Here is a 17485-nt window from a genome sequence, read left to right on the forward strand (position 1 = left end):
ATACCTCTTGGCCAATAGGGCTATGTTGCGTCTTTTAAAGGGCGAGTTGAGACCCCTCACGTTAAAGGACGTAATCCGCAGATCTCCCATCGCGAGTCACCTGTTGCAGGGCTGACCTCAGGAGTCAGGAAGCCGGTCTTCAGCTGCTGAAAAATAGGAAATGCAATGAGATAGGTCAATGGAGACCTTCTTCCGATGGGAGGTGTAGCGGGGGGGGGGGGAAGGTAGGGGGTCAGGGTATGGGGCAAACCACAAGACAGAGACACGGAAGCAAGAAAGAAGGGAAAACACTTATCCCTTTTTAAATCAGCAAAGAGAAATAGGATAAAGAAAAACAGTTGGGTAGTAGTTAGGGCTGGCTTCCCTAAATTTCAGAAGCCACACCCTCAGGTGCGGGCGAGAAAAAGAGGCGACTGTCTTAACTATACAGTTGCACAAAAGAAGAAACTACTCTTGGCCCAACCTGACAGGCACAAAAGGGACCTTAGTATGTAGGGAAAACTGAAGGCAAGGTGTTTAAGAAAAACAAAAGTTATTTAAGAACAAGTACAAGTATACGGATGGGCAAAGTTAGAACCAAAGGAAAGTCACTAATACAGTGGTCCAAGGGGAGAGGTCATGGAGGCCCCCGCTTGAAGGGAGCAGGGGTCTCCCTGCCATCTCATGGCCATAACTCCGCGTTCGCTCCAAGTGGGGCGACCAGTTACGGGGTCACGAAACAAATGGCTCCGAGCTAGCAGGGAAAGTCTCACAGACATGGTGGCGGCAATACCCCCTGAAGCGATAGTGTCCCCTCAGGTGTCGGAACTGGTAACCTCCGTATTAAGCAAAAAGACCACAGCACTCACTCAACCCCACCAGAACAGAGTACTTGGGGGGGGGGGGGGGAAGGATCAGAGAAGAATTTTAAAAAAATTTTCTCTATAGCGACAAAAAAAATATAATACAAAGCCAACAGCAGGGCTATGGACATAGACCCCTTCAACGATCCATAAAGTGTAGCAAAGAAGTGGCAGCATATAGTGATGCAGAAAAAGACTCCTTACTTAAAGGAACATGCTTTATTGTTTCATAGTTTTAAAAAATAGGCGACGTTTCGACCTAAGAAAAGGTCTTTTCAAGCCAAAAAACTGATGAAACACGGTACAGGATCCATGTAACCTCTGGTACAGGATCCACCGGTAACCTCCTCAGGGTCTTCTTTTTCTTTCCTCTGGGTGATTTCGTGTTCCCCGCCATATGCCATTTTTCGGGAAGATCCAGGTTCGGGAAACGAGGGAGATTCGGAATCGGTAGCCAGCACGGAAGATCAATTGGGTTTAAGGTGTAGGTCCTCTGGTGTGCGTATATTCAACCTGCGACCCTTGTGTGTGATGCCTAGCCCGAACGGGAACAACCAGGCATACCTGATGTCCTTTTCCTTAAAGTGTCCAGTAATGGTCGTAAAAGGCGGCGCTTTGCGAGGGTAGATGGCGCCAGGTCCTGGAAAATTTGCAGAGGAGCATCGCTGTATCAGACCTCGTTATGGTTTCTTGATGGAAGCCGCGTCCAGAAAAGTAAGCAGTTTGCAGATGATATCCCTTGGCGGGTCGGAGGTGGGAGGTAGGGATCTCAGGGCTCTATGGATCCGCTCAATAGAGATGGAGGATGCTCTATCAGCCCCTAGAAGAAGTGTAAAGATCTCTTTAGCCACTTTAAGGACAGCTTCGGCAGCCCATGATTCTGGAAAGCCTTTTATGCTCACGTTGTTGCGCCTATTTCTGTTTTCAATGTCCTCCTGCATGAGAATGGTTCTGTTAATCTGCGCATGGTGTTCAGTCAGGACTTTCTCTATGTCCAAAGCATGTGAGGAAATAGCTGCTGTGGATGACTCTAGCTCCTCTATTCTCCTTCCCATGTGCTTCATTACCTCCTTTATTTCAGTTAGTTCAGAAAGCACAGGGCGCATAGTACGCATTAGTAAGTCCTTCATAAATCTTTTGGAGATGCGTTCGCTTTCCTTTCCCTTTGAGGAGACATCTTCCTCTCTGTCTCTCCCCCCCCCCCCCCCCGCTCATGGGCGGGCACCATCTTGGCCGCTTCATGCAGGGACCGAACGCTCCTGTCTTTAAGGTAGTGCTGCATGTCTACCTGCCCTTTGCTCATCCTAGGTGTACCTTGGGGTTCACTGCTTCTCTCCTTGCCTGTTTTCCCCACGATGAGACTTCTGAAGGCTGCAGAAGGTCCCGGTATGTGCCACTGTAATGGAGCTCCTCACTTACAACTCCATCCCGCTCAGCGGTCAGGCTCCGCCCCCTGATGGAAGATTTTTGATTTTGATATGTAAAACTGAAGGCTTCCTCATGACTCTAGTCAACATTTATGCTCCCAACTCGAAACAAATTAAATTCTTGAATAGAGTGGGGGGGAAAATCAAGAAAATTCAGCAAGGTAGCTTACTCTTATGCGGAGATTTCAACATTATAGCAGATGGGACCCTAGATACCAGCTTCCCGGACACAGGAAGAGGTTCTACCTTATCCTCTTGGATACACAAAACTAATTTGTTTGACTCTTTTAGATGTTTAAATGCCAGTTTTAGAAAATATACTTTCTATTCTTCCTGCCACAAATCATTCTCTAGAATCGACATGTTTCTGGTGGACCTCCCAATTCTCAAGAGAACGCAAGAATCCAAAGTAGGGACTACAGCATGGTCAGACCATGCCTCTATAACACTTAAACTGAAATTAGGCCCTCAAACTCCATCTTTTGGAAGTTGGAGAAATACCACTTTTCTACTTCAGGAGCCCAAGTTCAAAAGAAAGTTGAAGTAGCACTAAAAGATTATTTTAAATATAATGATTCCCCAGAAACTTGCCGATATATATTGTGGAATGCTCATAAAGCTGTAGTCAGAGGGGTGATGATCCAGCAGGGGTCTATTTATAAAAAAGAAAGAGACAAATTGCTCAAAAGCACCGTAACACAATTAGCGGACATAGAAAAAGAGTTGCAGGGCAAGCCATCTATCGATTTACATAATAAACTGGTTAAAATTAGACCGAAAATACAAAGTATTCTTATAGAAAAACACGAAAAAAATGTAATATCTTGTCTTCCTTCTATATTAATAATAACAAATGTTCCTGTATGATGGCCAATAGAGTAAAACAAAAAAGGATAAAATCAAGAATTCTCTCCATAATCGACCCAATTTCGGGTATGAAAACCTCTAATCCATTAGAAATTGCAGAAATTTTCAGGAATTTCTATGAATCCTTGTATAATCTCAATAAGGAACCCGATTTACCACAACCTACTGAAAATGAGATCAACAGTTTCTTAGCTTCTATTCATCTTCCAACATTAAACAAAACACAGCTACATAAACTCAATGCTGAGATTTCATTACAAGAAACACTGAAAGTACTTAACAACTCTTAAAAAGACAAAGCCCCGGGACCAGACGGGTTCACCAATGGATACTATAAAACTTTTAAAACTCAGCTAGCCCCCCATCTAGCAGACATTTTTAACTAGGCTATGTTAACAGGCCATCTCCCCCCTGAGATGTTACAGGCTAACATAGTAGCAATCCCAAAACCGGGTAAAAACAGATCTACCCCTGTTAACTTCAGACCAATAATTGCCTTACGACTTTTAGAAATAACCACTGATCTCATCAATAGCGATCAAGCGGATTTTATGAAGTGGAGACAGACTTTAGATGCCACCAGAAGGTTGTTGGATGTGTTGGAGGAGGCAAAGATCTCTTGAATGCCTTGTCTGCTCCTTACCCTGGAAGCCGAGAAGGTGTTCGACAGGATTCATTGGGGATATGCTTCCTTGGTGTTGAGGAGGTTGGGGTTCTATGGAGCTATTCTGAGAGCCATTCAGGCGTTATACGGATCCCGCTCGGCGAAAATATTAGTAAATGGAGTTGCTTCCAGCCTGTTCGTAATCACAAATGATACAAGACAGGGGTGCCCCTTGTCTCCGTACTAACTATGGAACCCCTCGCCAAAGCAATTCGTATGGAAATCAAAATTAGAGGCATCTCTCTTTCTCACAGACAACACAAGATCGGTCTATTCGCCAATTATGTGATTTTGATGCTAATATCCCCTTTGGAGTCTCTTAGGGTGACATCGGATCTCCTTACCCATTTTGGAAAGCTCTCATATTATAAAATCAATCCTACAAGATCCAAAATTCTGGCGATCAATATATCGCCCAGATTCCAGTCCAAAATTAAGGAAGAATTCCCAAATGGATGGGAGCCACAAGGAATTCAATACTTAGGAATAACAATTACACCTTCCCCAGAAGAAACAATCACCCTTAATATCAGTTTTTTGATAGACGAGAAAGAGCAGTGTCTTTGAGTCTACAACAGAGTGGAATTTTCATCGGCCGGAAGAATTGTGATATATAAAATGATGGTTCTCCCCAAAATCTTATACAGATTCCGAACTATTGCAACTAAATGTCCCAACAGACTACTTCAGAGTTTACAAAAACAAATAATGTCTTTTGTCTAGGGCAACAAGAAACCAAGGGTGGCAGCATCAATAATGTACAGCCCCAGAAGATTCGGGGAAATGGGAGTTCCTAACATAGACGCATACTACAAGATGAATATACTCACACAAATAAGAGCGTGGTGTGTCCCACAACCCAGGATTAGTTGGCCAAATATTGAGCAAAGTATGTTAAGTAGAAAATCTTTACGCAACTTATTGCTAGCAACTACTTTAGACCCCAACATAACGCTCCCAAAAAAACACTTTTATAGAGGTATTTATTGATATCTGGAAGCACTTACTATGGATCTCCAAGGATGAATCCCCAAGGAAACAGGTTACTCTCCCTCTAGATATCCTCGAATTCTGGTCCATTAATTTAAATACAGTTTGCTGGAGGTCTAGAGGGATTGAAACACTCTTAGATTTAGCAGATGGGGGGAAATTGAAATCTTTTGAACGGCTTAGCCTGGAATACGACCTCTCAGATGAAGATTTCTTTTTATATGTACAAATTTCTAGTGTATGGGCTTCACTCCCAACCTTGGAGCCTACATTACCAATATATCTCTGCAAGTTCTTATTCAACCCACCTCCCTATAAATTAAAATTCAAAACGATATATGAGATTTTCTGTGGAGGAGGCGAATATAAGTATAATTTACACAAAAAGGCACATCTTCTGAACTGGGAGAGAGAGATGGAATGTGCTTTTCCATTGTAACAATGGAATGCAGCGCAGAAGTGTGCAACAAAAGCCTCAGTGTGCGCCTCCTTAGTGGAAGTCCATTATAAGGTTATCACAAGGTGGTACAGATCCCCGACTTTTCCCCTAACCACTCCAACTAATGCTGGAGGGAATCTGGGGGTAGGATACATTAATGTACATCTTTTGGAATTTCCCATCTATATGGTTGGTTTGGCAGGAGTTTAATCTCCTCATTGAAAGTGTTGAAAGTGTTGAAACAGGATTGAAAGTTCATCTATCACCAGAACTAGCGCTATTTTTGTTGGGGATAAAAGATAACCCAATAAAATACAGAAAATTGATTAGTCATGGTCTCCTTTCTATCAAATTATTAATAAAAAGGAATTGGAGAACAACCCGAATACCTACAATGTCAAATATTACACATTTGCTTTCGAAACATTGTATACACGAAAAAATTTTTGCATATAGAAATGACACAATAGCACAATACCTGATGACTTGGAAGCCATGGCTGGATCATTTCCAATTAGATAACTTCAAGTTATAAGTTTGGTGGGAAGGGGGCGCTTGGGATGTGGAGATCTTCATGTCGGGATATTGTTCTTCCTCCTTGGAAGGAGCCCACCCTCTTGGGTAAGCGTTATCCGTAGTTCCTGACATGTGAGACTTTCAAACTTTACTCCTAGAATATAAATCTCGAAGGGGTAAGACTGGATATTCTAACCCTTTATTTTTCTTCTTTTTTTTTTCTTATCTACATATTTTTCTTCTAATCCTATTCCTGTACCAACTATTGCCTTTAAACCTCCTATTATGTTATCCTCTACCTCCCCCCCCCCACTTTCCCCCAAATCCCCATTTTATGTGCTTACTATTCTTTAAATTGTATTCACTTGTTTGATGAAGAGATAATCAAGTTACATATTTCTGAAACTCTAATACTAAATTGTTTAGCAAAAGTTCTATGCATGTGATTTTCTAATATGTCACTCTCTATTGTATTTCTTTAGCAGTATATGTTACATGATGTCACAAAAGATTTTTCTTCAATAAAAATTATTGTGTACAATAAGAATCTTTTGCATAAATCCATGTTGTCTAGAGCTGTGAGCATGCACAGAAGCAATGGTGTATATTATTAATAGAGCAGATCAAAAATCCACTTTCATCGCTGATCTCCTTTTTCAGGGAGAATGCCAAAGAGTCCACAATGGCAATGGAGACACCACATCTTTTGTGCTTTGCAGAGGAAAACAAAATATGGGGGAAGCATGTATGTGTTAATATAAAGGATTCCTCCTTGTTTAAATGTGTTTTTCGGACCCCTATAATGTCTGCATGCAAACCCCCTTTCATATCATTGATCTCTTAAAAGGCGAGTTTAGCCCTTCAGCATTAATTGTTAAGTACCATAATGAGGCCACACACCTCATACCTTGAGCGGGGGCATGCCTGTGGGCCCCAGGAGGAAGAACACCCACTCCAGGTGTCCCCCAGATCTACTTCCCCACCAGTGCAGCCAGAAAGTGACCTGAGTTGAGTGTGGTTTGGGCCAGTTTGATAAGGATTGTGGGAGTGGAGTTACAAAGGGAACATCAAGTCTCAAGACAGAGACTAAAAACATCAGTGAGAACCATAACAGATTAAATGGTATCCATATTACCATAATCCTGAAGGAGCTGAATTTAATGATTGCCAGTAAACATGTGTCTACTTTAGCTTAGCAATTGGAATAAAATATATCCGTAATGAAATTTAACCGAAATGTAGAGGTAAAGGCATTCTTTCCAGGTGGAACAATTAATTAGGTGGTGGGCCTTTACAGCGACATTTGCCAGATTGCCCATCCATCCATTCCCTTCAAAGCTCTGAGGGGTTTCTTTTCACAGGTGCCGCCTGTGGAGAGAGATCCCAGTTTCTGCGAAACAGTCCACCTTCTCCAGTGTTTGAGCAACAAACTTTGTGCTATTCTTCATGATTACGAGCTTTACTGGGAAGCTCCACGTGCATGCAATGCCATACTCTCTCCTCCCATAAGTGTCACAGTAAACAAGTATGCATAAATTGACATATTTTGGAGTTGATCTGGAAGTGTGGTGGAGATCCTTTCCGCTTCCAATATTTTAGAGAATGACATCTCTTAGTATGGAGGAGGGAAGAGATTTGGGCTTAGGGAGCTTGTGTGCCCAGTCAATGGTGAGGTTGAGAAGAGTAGCCCCAGGCAATAAGGTGGCAAAGTAGTCAACAATGAATTCTCTTAGAACCTAATTTTTGACAGTTCCCGGTACCCCATCCCCCCTAAGCTAGATATTATTCTATCTGAACCTGTTCTCCATATCACAGAGTTGTCACTTCCTCCATGAAGTTTGTGGTATCAACAAGCTTATTATGGGCGGAAATCAGTTCCTCCATTTTATTTTCAATATATGATGTGTGATTGCTGATCAATAGGATTTCTATCGGCAAAGAAGAGAAGGCTGTGTGGATGCCTGTCTTGATGGACAGTGTAAGATTCAATACCAGGGATTGCATCGTAGCTTCTGTAACAGAAGCCATTGATGTGCATTGAGTAGTTGCATGCTGCGGTGAGGGATTGCCCATTGAGAGTTCACCCTGGCCTCCCCCAGAATGTGGAGTATGGGGAAGTGAAAGAATCAGTGGAGTCTGCAAATATTACAGTAATAGTTCCCTTGTGAGCATTAGCTGAAGCTTCTCCTGGTGGTGTAAGAGTGGGTAATAGGCTGCTGACTTGTGAATTAAGTAATTCATGATCCGCAGGGATCAGTGCTGCATTGCTTGGCTGTTACATCACCGCTGTATTCCAGTCCACAGTGCAACAGTCTGCAGTTATTTTACATACTCCAGGGCCAGTAGTGGTGAGGCAGGGACAGAAGACATATATTTATTGAATATAGGCAGTGGGCCTTTCCAAAAACATTTGGGAAAAAAAATCTATTTGGGCTGCCTGTGGCTGTCCTCAGCGTACTGGGTCTGTGCTGGGTGTAGTTGTCCTCCTAATTCATACGCAGCCAGCTAAGTGTTACAGCAGGCTTGCGCAAAATTATTTCCTGGCTCTGCTGTGTGTTCCGTAAGCAAAGTCAGCCTCCAACCACAGGCCAATAAGCGGCACATTTAATTACAGCGTTCTGTTTCTGCACTACTGGTAATACACCATGCTGAGGGGTAGGGGTAGGCCTAGAGGACGTGGACGCGGGCGAGGACGCGGAGGCCCAAGTCAGGGTGTGGGCACAGGCCGAGCCAGTGCGGTGGCCAGGGGTAGAGGCAGGGCCAGACCGAATAATCCACCAACTGCTTCCCAAAGCGCCCCCTCGCGCCATGCCACCCTGCAGAGGTCAAGGTGCTCTACGGTGTGGCAGTTTTTCACAGAGACGCCTGACGACCGACGAACAGTGGTGTGCAACCTTTGTCACGCCAAGATCAGCTAGGGAGCCACCACCACCAGCATGCGCAGGCATATGATGGCCAAGCACCCCACAAGGTGGGACGAAGGCCGTTCACCGCCTCCGGTTTACACCACTGCCTCTCCCCCTGTGCCCCAACCTGCCACTGAGATCCAACCCCCCTCTGAGGACACAGGCACTACCGTCTCCTGGCCTGCACCCACACCCTCACCTCCGCTGTCCTCGGCCCCATCCAGCAATGTCTCTCAGCGCAGCGTCCAGACGTCGCTAGCGCCACTGTTTGAGCACAAGCGCAAGTACGCCGCCACGCACCCACACGCTCAAGCGTTAAACGTGCACTTTGCCAAATTGATCAGCCTGGAGATGCTGCCGTATAGGCTTGTGGAAACGGAGGCTTTCAAAAGCATGATGGCGGCGGCGGCCCCGCGCTACTCGGTTCCCAGTTGCCACTACTTTTCCCGATGTGCCGTCCCAGCCCTGCACGACCACGTCTCCCGCAACATTGTACGCGCCCTCACCAACGCGGTTACTGCCAAGGTCCACTTAACAACAGACACGTGGACAAGCACAGGCGGGCAGGGCCACTATATCTCTCTGACGGCACATTGGGTGAATTTAGTGGAGGCTGGGACCGAGTCAGAGCCTGGGACCGCTCACGTCCTACCCACCCCACGAATTGCGGGCCCCAGCTCGGTGCTGGTATCTGCGGCGGTGTATGCTTCCTCCACTAAACCACCCTCCTCCTCCAACGCAACCTCTGTCTGGCAATCAAGATGTGTCAGCAGCAGCACGTTGCCAGCAGTTGGTGTCGCGCGGCGTGGCAGCACAGCAGTGGGCAAGCGTCAGCAGGCCGTGCTGAAACTACTCAGCTTAGGAGAGAAGAGGCACACGGCCCACGAACTGCTGCAGGGTCTGACAGAGCAGACCGACCGCTGGCTTGCGCCGCTGAGCTTCCAACCGGGCATGGTCGTGTGTGACAACGGCCGTAACCTGGTGGCGGCTCCGCAGCTCGGCAGCCTCACGCACGTGCCATGCCTGGCCCATGTCTTTAATTTGGTGGTTCAGCGCTTTCTGAAAAGCTACCCACACTTGTCATACCTGCTCGGAAAGGTGCGCCGGGTCAGCGCACATTTCCGCAACTCCAAGACGGACGCTGCCACCCTGCGGACCCTGCAACATCGGTTTAATCTGCCAGTGCACCGACTGCTGTGCGACGTGCCCACACAGTGGAACTCTACACTCCACATGTTGGCCAGGCTCTATGAGCAGCGTAGAGCTATAGTGGAATACCAACTCCAACATGGCCGGCGTAGTGGGAGTCAGCCTCCTCAATTCTTTACAGAAGAGTGGGCCTGGTTGGCAGACATCTGCCAGGTCCTTGGAAACTTTGAGGAGTCTACTCAGATGGTGAGTGGGGATGTTGCAATCATTAGCATCACCATTCCTCTGCTATGCCTCTTGAGAAGTTCCCTGCAAAGCATAAAAGCAGACGCTTTGCACTCGGAAACGGAGGCGTGGGAAGACAGTATGTCGCTGGATAGTCAGAGCACCCTCATGTCTATATCTCAGCGCATTGAGGAGGAGGGGGAGGAGCATGAGGAGGAGGGGGAAGAGACAGCTTGGCCCACTGCTGAGGGTACACATGCTGCTTGCCTGTCATCCTTTCAGCGTGTATGGCCGGAGGAGGAGGAGGAGGAGGATCCTGAAAGTGATCTTCCTAGTGAGGACAGCCATCTGTTGCGTACAGGTACCCTGGCACACATGGCTGACTTCATGTTAGGATGCCTTTCTCGTGACCCTCGCGTTACACGCATTCTGGCCAATACGGATTACTGGGTGTACACACTGCTCGACCCACGGTATAAGGAGAACCTTTCCACTCTCATTCCCAAAGAGGAAAGGGGTTCGAGAATGATGCTATACCACAGGGCGCTGGTGGACAAAGTGATGGCAAACTTCCCATCCGGCAGCACTAGTGGCAGAAGGCGCAGTTCCGAGGGCCAGGTAGCAGGGGAGGCGCAGAGATCAGGCAGCATGTACAGCGCAGGCAGGGGAACATTCTCCAAGGCCTTTGCCAGCTTTATGGCTCCCCAGCAAGACTGTGTCACCGCTCCCCAGTCAAGGCTGAGTTGGTGAGAGCACTGTAAAAGGATGGTGAGGGAGTACGTAGCCGATCGCACGACCGTCCTCGGTGACGCCTCTGCCCCCTACAACTACTGGGTGTCGAAGCTGGACACGTGGCCTGAGCTCGCGCTGTATGCCCTGGAGGTGCTTGCTTGTCCTGCGGCTAGCGTCTTGTCAGAGAGGGTGTTTAGTGCGGCTGGGGGAATCATCACGGATAAGCGTACCCGCCTGTCAACCGACAGTGCCGACAGGCTTACACTCATCAAGATGAACAAAGCCTGGATTTCCCCAGACTTCTCTTCTTCACCAGCGGACAGCAGCGATACCTAAGCAATACGTAGGCTGCACCCGCGGATGGAAGCATCGTTCTCTATCACCATCAAAAATGGGGACCTTTTTGCTTCATCAATCTGTGTATAATATTCCTCCTCCTCCTCCTGCTCCTCCTCCTGAAACCTCACATAATCACGCCGAACGGGCAATTTTTCTTAGGCCCACAAGGCTCAGTCATATAATTTTTCTAAACAATTTTTATACGTTTCAATGCTCATTAAAGCGTTGAAACCTGCACCTGAACCAATTTTTATTTTAACTGGGCTGCCTCCAGGCCTAGTTACCAATTAAGCCACATTAACCAAAGCGATTAATGGGTTTCACCTGCCCTCTTGGTTGGGCATGGGCAATTTTTCTGAGGTACATTAGTACTGTTGGTACACCAATTTTTGGGGGCCCTCGCCTACAGTGTAATCCAATTAATTTTTTGCCCACCTGCATTACAGCTGACGTTACATCAGCTGTGCTGGGCACTGCAATGGGATATATTTATGTACCGCCGGTGGGTTCCAGGGAGCCACCCATGCTGTCGGTCCACACGGAGTTGTAACTACATGTGTCCACTTCTAAAGAACCCCAGTCTGACTGGGGCATGCAGTGTGAGCGAAGCCCACCTGCATTAAACATGACATTACCTCAGCTGTGATGGGCAATGCTATGGGATATATTTATGTGCCGCCGGTGGCTTCCTGGCACCCACCCGTGCTGTGGGTCCACAGGGACTTCACAATAGGGAGTTGTACCTGCCTGTGTCTATGAATTAAAAAGCCCAGTCAGGTTGGGGCGTGCAGTGTGGGCGGAAGCCCACCTGCATTTAATCGGACGTTACCTCAGCTGTGATGGGCACTGCAATGGGATACATTAATGTACAGCCGTTGGGTTCCAGAAGCCACCCATGCTGTGGGTGCACTCGGAATTCCCATTGCGGAGTTGTACCTGCCTGTGACTATTTATAAAAAAACGCGGTCTGACTGGGGCATGCAGACACCTTGACAGAATGAATAGTGTGTGGCACATAGGTTCCCCATTGCTATGCCCACGTGTGCAGCTCCTGATGGCGGTGGCACAGGATTATATTTCTCATTGCTTCTGTACAGCATAGTGGGCTATCGCCCCGCCCCTTTTAAAGAGGGTCACTGCCTACCTCTGCAGTGTGTGCCTGCGGTTCCTCCTCATGGCAGACGCACTTATAAATAGACATGAGTGTGGCGTGGCATGAGGGCAGCTGAAGGCTGCACAGGGACAATTTGGTGTGCGCTGTGGACACTGGGTCGTGCAGTGGGGGGTTCGGCAGCATGTAACCCAGGAGAAGTGGCAGCGGAGTGTCATGCAGGCAGTGATTGTGCTTTGTTGGAGGTAGTGTGGTGCTTAGCTAAGGTATGCATTGCTAATGAGGGCTTTTCAGAAGTAAAAGTTGTTGGGGGGGGGAGCCACTCTTGCCGCTATTGTGGCTTAATAGTGGGACCTGGGAACTTGAGATGCAGCCCAACATGTAGCCCCTCGCCTGCCCTATCTGTTGCTGTGTCATTCCCATCACTTTCTTGAATTGCCCCGATTTTCACAAATGGAAACCTTAGCAAGCATCGGCGATATACAAAAATGCTCGAGTCGCCCATTGACTTCAATGGGGTTCGTTACTCGAAACGAACCCTCGAGCATCGCGATAATTTCGTCCCGAGTAACGAGCACCCGAGCATTTTGGTGCTCGCTCATCTCTAGTAATTACCCTTGCTTATCTTGCTCATGCTGCAACAATATGTTAAAGGGGGACCACTTTAGACATCCGATCTCTGGAAAGAAATATCCCTTGAAGGAAAGATTTACGTGTGCTACGTCTTACGCCATATATTTAATTACCTGCCCCTGTGGGCTGGGATACGTTGGCGAAATGACCATGGAGGTTAGGAGTCGTATCATCAACCATAAAAGTAGGGTCCGGATGAACAAAATTGAACTTCCAGTCCCAAAACATTTTCATGAACATCGCCATTTCGTAAGTCAACTTAAATTTAGGGTCATAGATTGGGTAGCCCCACTACCGAGGGGTGGGGACAGGGTGAGTCTCCTTAAACGTAAAGAGATAAAATGGATCTATGAATTAGATACCTTATCCCCTAAAGGGCTAAATATTGAATATCCAGTTGCCCCATTTCTCTAACTACGATATTGGTCCTCATGTGGTGTTATGTAAATATTATGAACTATAATTATGTACATCAAATTTCTTGTCTTCAGTGTTCTAATAATAGCTTGTTTTTATTTCTTTAGATGTGATGATATCAGCATATGCAATCTGCCCGTGACTACCGGACTCCCCGCCCCCCTCTTTTTTTCTCTAAATTCTCCACATTTTGACACACTTTTTTAGTGTATGAAAAATTTTCTGAAATTCAAATAAACATTTTTTTGCATATTTATTTTGGTGTGGTGAAATCTCTCCCTGTCTGTTTATATTTTATTGGCACCATGGTGGCATATATATCCATTCATGGACTATAGTTAACAATGTCTACTACTCAGGCTACATTTTTTATGAGATTTCGATATCTTAGTGTGCTTTCGATGTTTATTTGTTATACTGATACATAGCCTAATATATTTCCCCTGTATCTGGGTTATAGCTATGAAAAGTTCATTCGGACCAGGTAGATAGATTGATTAGCTCTTTTTTTTAGCTTCAACCTCCTGTCTAGTAGATGGATGAACTGTTTTATATTTGTATAATTGCTATGGGACAGACTGAGTGTGTCGGTATGGGGTATAGATAATTGTACATCTATTTTGCAAACTAGTATACATTGTACTTTATACCTGTGGGCATCCTCTTGCAATAGATATGTATATAGAACCTATGTATGGCACCTTATGATATTGCCGCTCTTATCCTAGTACATAGTACAACAGTTATATCTTGTACTTTATTCAATATTACAATATACATTCCTATATAGTCCATTGATGGGGGTCTAGCCGCTCTGATCTTGATGTGGTGTGGAGCAATTTGGCGCTACTATTGCTTCTTCATGTCATTACACGTGCATTTCTCACTCGCACAAAAATTGGAACTGCTCTATTTTACTGCATATTCACGCATTAAAGGTCCCTATGGAACTCAATAAGGGAGTGGGAAAATGCACGCTCAATACGCAAAAACATAGCCAATGCGCTGCTCAGAATCCCGAGGAACGAACACATCTGGACCTCCTAGGAATAAATAGCCTTTAAATCAGGGTGGGGCGTATAACTTACAAACACGAACTGGTTGGTCCTAAGTGTTCAAAAGAGTGCAGTTCTATTCTAAGTGCAGATGCAAATCAACCTTGTTCACTGCACAAATACTTGCACTGAGGCAAAAGAATTTGCACATATGCTCATGTGAAGCCAACCTTACGCACAGTAAGAACCGAAGGAAATCAATGGATATGCATAAATACACACAAAATACATAGGAAACCTGAATAAATGCTGAGTATCTATGCACAAAATCAATGGGATTGCATGCGTTTTTTAACGAAGTGTAAGTACAACGCATAATTATGCGCAAAAGACTGCCAATTGTTAGGTATAGCAGACAGATCTGTGGCTCTGCCCTGTCTATTATCTGATTTTGCATTTATTTTGCTCCAGCATCTTCAGAGTTAAGAGTTTCTCACTACTCCACTCAGCTGGAGGCTGTTTGCCAATCACCCCACTATATAGTTTCCCCACATCTGCTGCCCAGTGCCTCAGGGTTGTTGTGATGCTATGACTGCTCATGGCTGCTTCTCGTGCAGTATCTCTGTGACAACTTTTCTCAAGTCTGCTGTAGCTTTAACGCTACTGGTGCTGTATCCAGATCTTCTGTTCCTGTTCACATCCTCGGTTCCTGTTTCTGCTTGGTACATGATGGTCTAGTTAGGGCTTTTACAGGGTTATTCAACGCCCAGATTCCAGCTCAGGGCTGTTTTTGTCAGGACGATTGCTCCACTTCTGTTAGGCAGGGACTTCACTATCCCACACTAGCTCAGGGCTAGCTCAGTCTCAGTCTCCGCCTCGTACCAAGCTACGCGCTAAGGAGTGAGCATCTGGTCTTTGGGTCAGCTGTCAGTCCCGCTGGGTGGTTTCCCTGCTCGGAGGGACGATACAGTGGATCCACACACAAATACATAGCAACAATAGACAGAAAAACACAACCCTATAGCATATTGCAGCCTGTGATTATGCTGCATATTGACAGACCAAGATACGCATATGCCCATGTGAATGCACCCAACGAGTGGTTATAGAAACATTAAAATTATGCTGTTTATGTTTATGCCATTGTCTACAGAGTTGTTAGAAATTTTTTTATACATGGAAAACATTTTACACTTTTCGTTATCTAGACTAATTTATGAAATTGCAAAGTCAAGTTAAAGGGAAGCTGTAATCATCTATAAACACCATAAACTAAGTTATGGCGCTTGCAAGTTATGTGATAGGGAGTCCAGGCAGCTGTGTCACATACTCATCCGGTCCTCGGTATCTGATGAGAGATGAATAGTAGTGCGCACCTACAGCCTTCTGAAAAAAGTCACACTGCCTATGTGTGTGCTGACTTTGTGGGGAACATCATCGAAAATTATTTGGAAATTCCTGAAGAACAGTAGAAGTCCCAGAAGAATAGAGAGGGGCAAAAGTTGTCTATATGTTTAAAAAAGGGAAGAAGGTAGACACAGGAAACTAAAGACCTGCAGTAGATGTAGTATATCTTGACTTTAGTAAAGCATTTGACAAAGTATCTTACACAATCCTTATTGAAAAAATGACCAAATATGGAATTGACAAGCCAACTGTTAGGTTGCTTCACAACTGGATGAGTGATATACTAAAGAGTCAACATGACTGGCTGCACATCCAACTGGAAGGATGTCTCAAGTGGGCTACCACAAGGCTCAGTGGTGTTCAACATTTTTATAAAAGATCTAGATGAGTGAATTGAGGGAAAACTGAACTAAATTTGCAGATGGCACAAAACTAGGAGGGATAGCTAACACTAGAGAAGAGAAAGGGTTCGAAAAGATCTAGACAAGCTTGAACAGTGGGTGGTGACTAACAGAAAGGTATTTAACTGGAAGAATTGCAAAATTACATCTCAGGTAGATATGCAAATTATTAGAGTTGTGGCATGTTTAAATGAATGATCTTGCCATCTGGGCCTTAAAAGTGGCTCCATCCCACTAGGCTGTTGGGAGGTGTTGGAACCAGTGGATTCGTGAGGGCACATACACAAGGTGACCAGCTCAGAACCCCCTTTTCAGAAAACCAGTTGCAATGTTTCTGTGATAGTCCAACAAGTAGCTCCAACTGTTTCATTTTCGACCATCCAGAGACAGGTGGAACCATCATTACAGGCCCCTGTGTCTGTCAGAACAATTTTTAGATATTTGCCTGAAGGAAATTTGGTTCCATAGGATCCATTATGTGTAGTGCCTTTGACAACCACCCACCATTACTTCTATTTGCAGTGATATCAGGAAAGACGAAACTGGACTACTAGTGAGTGGAACTGAGTCAGCTATAGCGTCGTATCCAGGTTCAGTTTGGGCACTGACGATAGTTGTGTTCTTGTCTAGCACCCTAGGGGTGAGCACCTCAAATCTGCCTTTACTGTGAAGCAGCATTCTTCCCCCACTTCTGGTGTGATGACTTGGGGGCCATGGCATATGACAGTCACCCCTAGTAATAAGAGAGATAATGACAACTCAGAAATATGCTTAGGACATCCTGCAGCCACATGTGTTGCCTCTTACAGGAGGAATTTTCCAGTAGGAGAATGCTCGGTTGGACACAGCAAGAGTGTCACAGGAGTGCCTCCACAACATTGCCAACCTCTGTGGCCTGCCAGGATCGCTAAAAGAATATGAATGGAACCATCTGGGATGCCAACTTTGACAGCTTATGAGTTTGCATGATCTAGAGGCTCAGTAACAGCAAATGTGGATCCATATGCCACATGATACCATATGGAACCAGAATGTCCACATCACATCTTGCATCCAAGCTAGAGTCAGACAGATAGGGTACTAGAGCCTGCCTTCAAGTGTTCAGTTTTCCACAATAAATTATTCTTTTGCTCTAATATTGTAATCATTTATATCAAAGTTACAATCATACATATAAAGTTTCATTCTATTCTGACAACTCCTTCTAGGTACTTGAATTTTTTGACAATAAGTGTATATCAGATAAAATGTACAGTTCTAATTTATAACTTTAAAAGGCAGGAGGCCACTCAATTATTTTTTGATGCACAGAAATAACCGCTACTGTCATTGTCCTCTCCAGACAATAATTAACATTAATAAACACAATTATTTGTGCATGCTTGTCTCTATATAATGTACCAGTTTCATTTAAATGGATTTTAT

The sequence above is a fragment of the Eleutherodactylus coqui genome, chromosome 6, assembly GCF_035609145.1.
Source record: "Eleutherodactylus coqui strain aEleCoq1 chromosome 6, aEleCoq1.hap1, whole genome shotgun sequence".
Classification (NCBI taxonomy): Eukaryota; Metazoa; Chordata; class Amphibia; order Anura; family Eleutherodactylidae; genus Eleutherodactylus; species Eleutherodactylus coqui.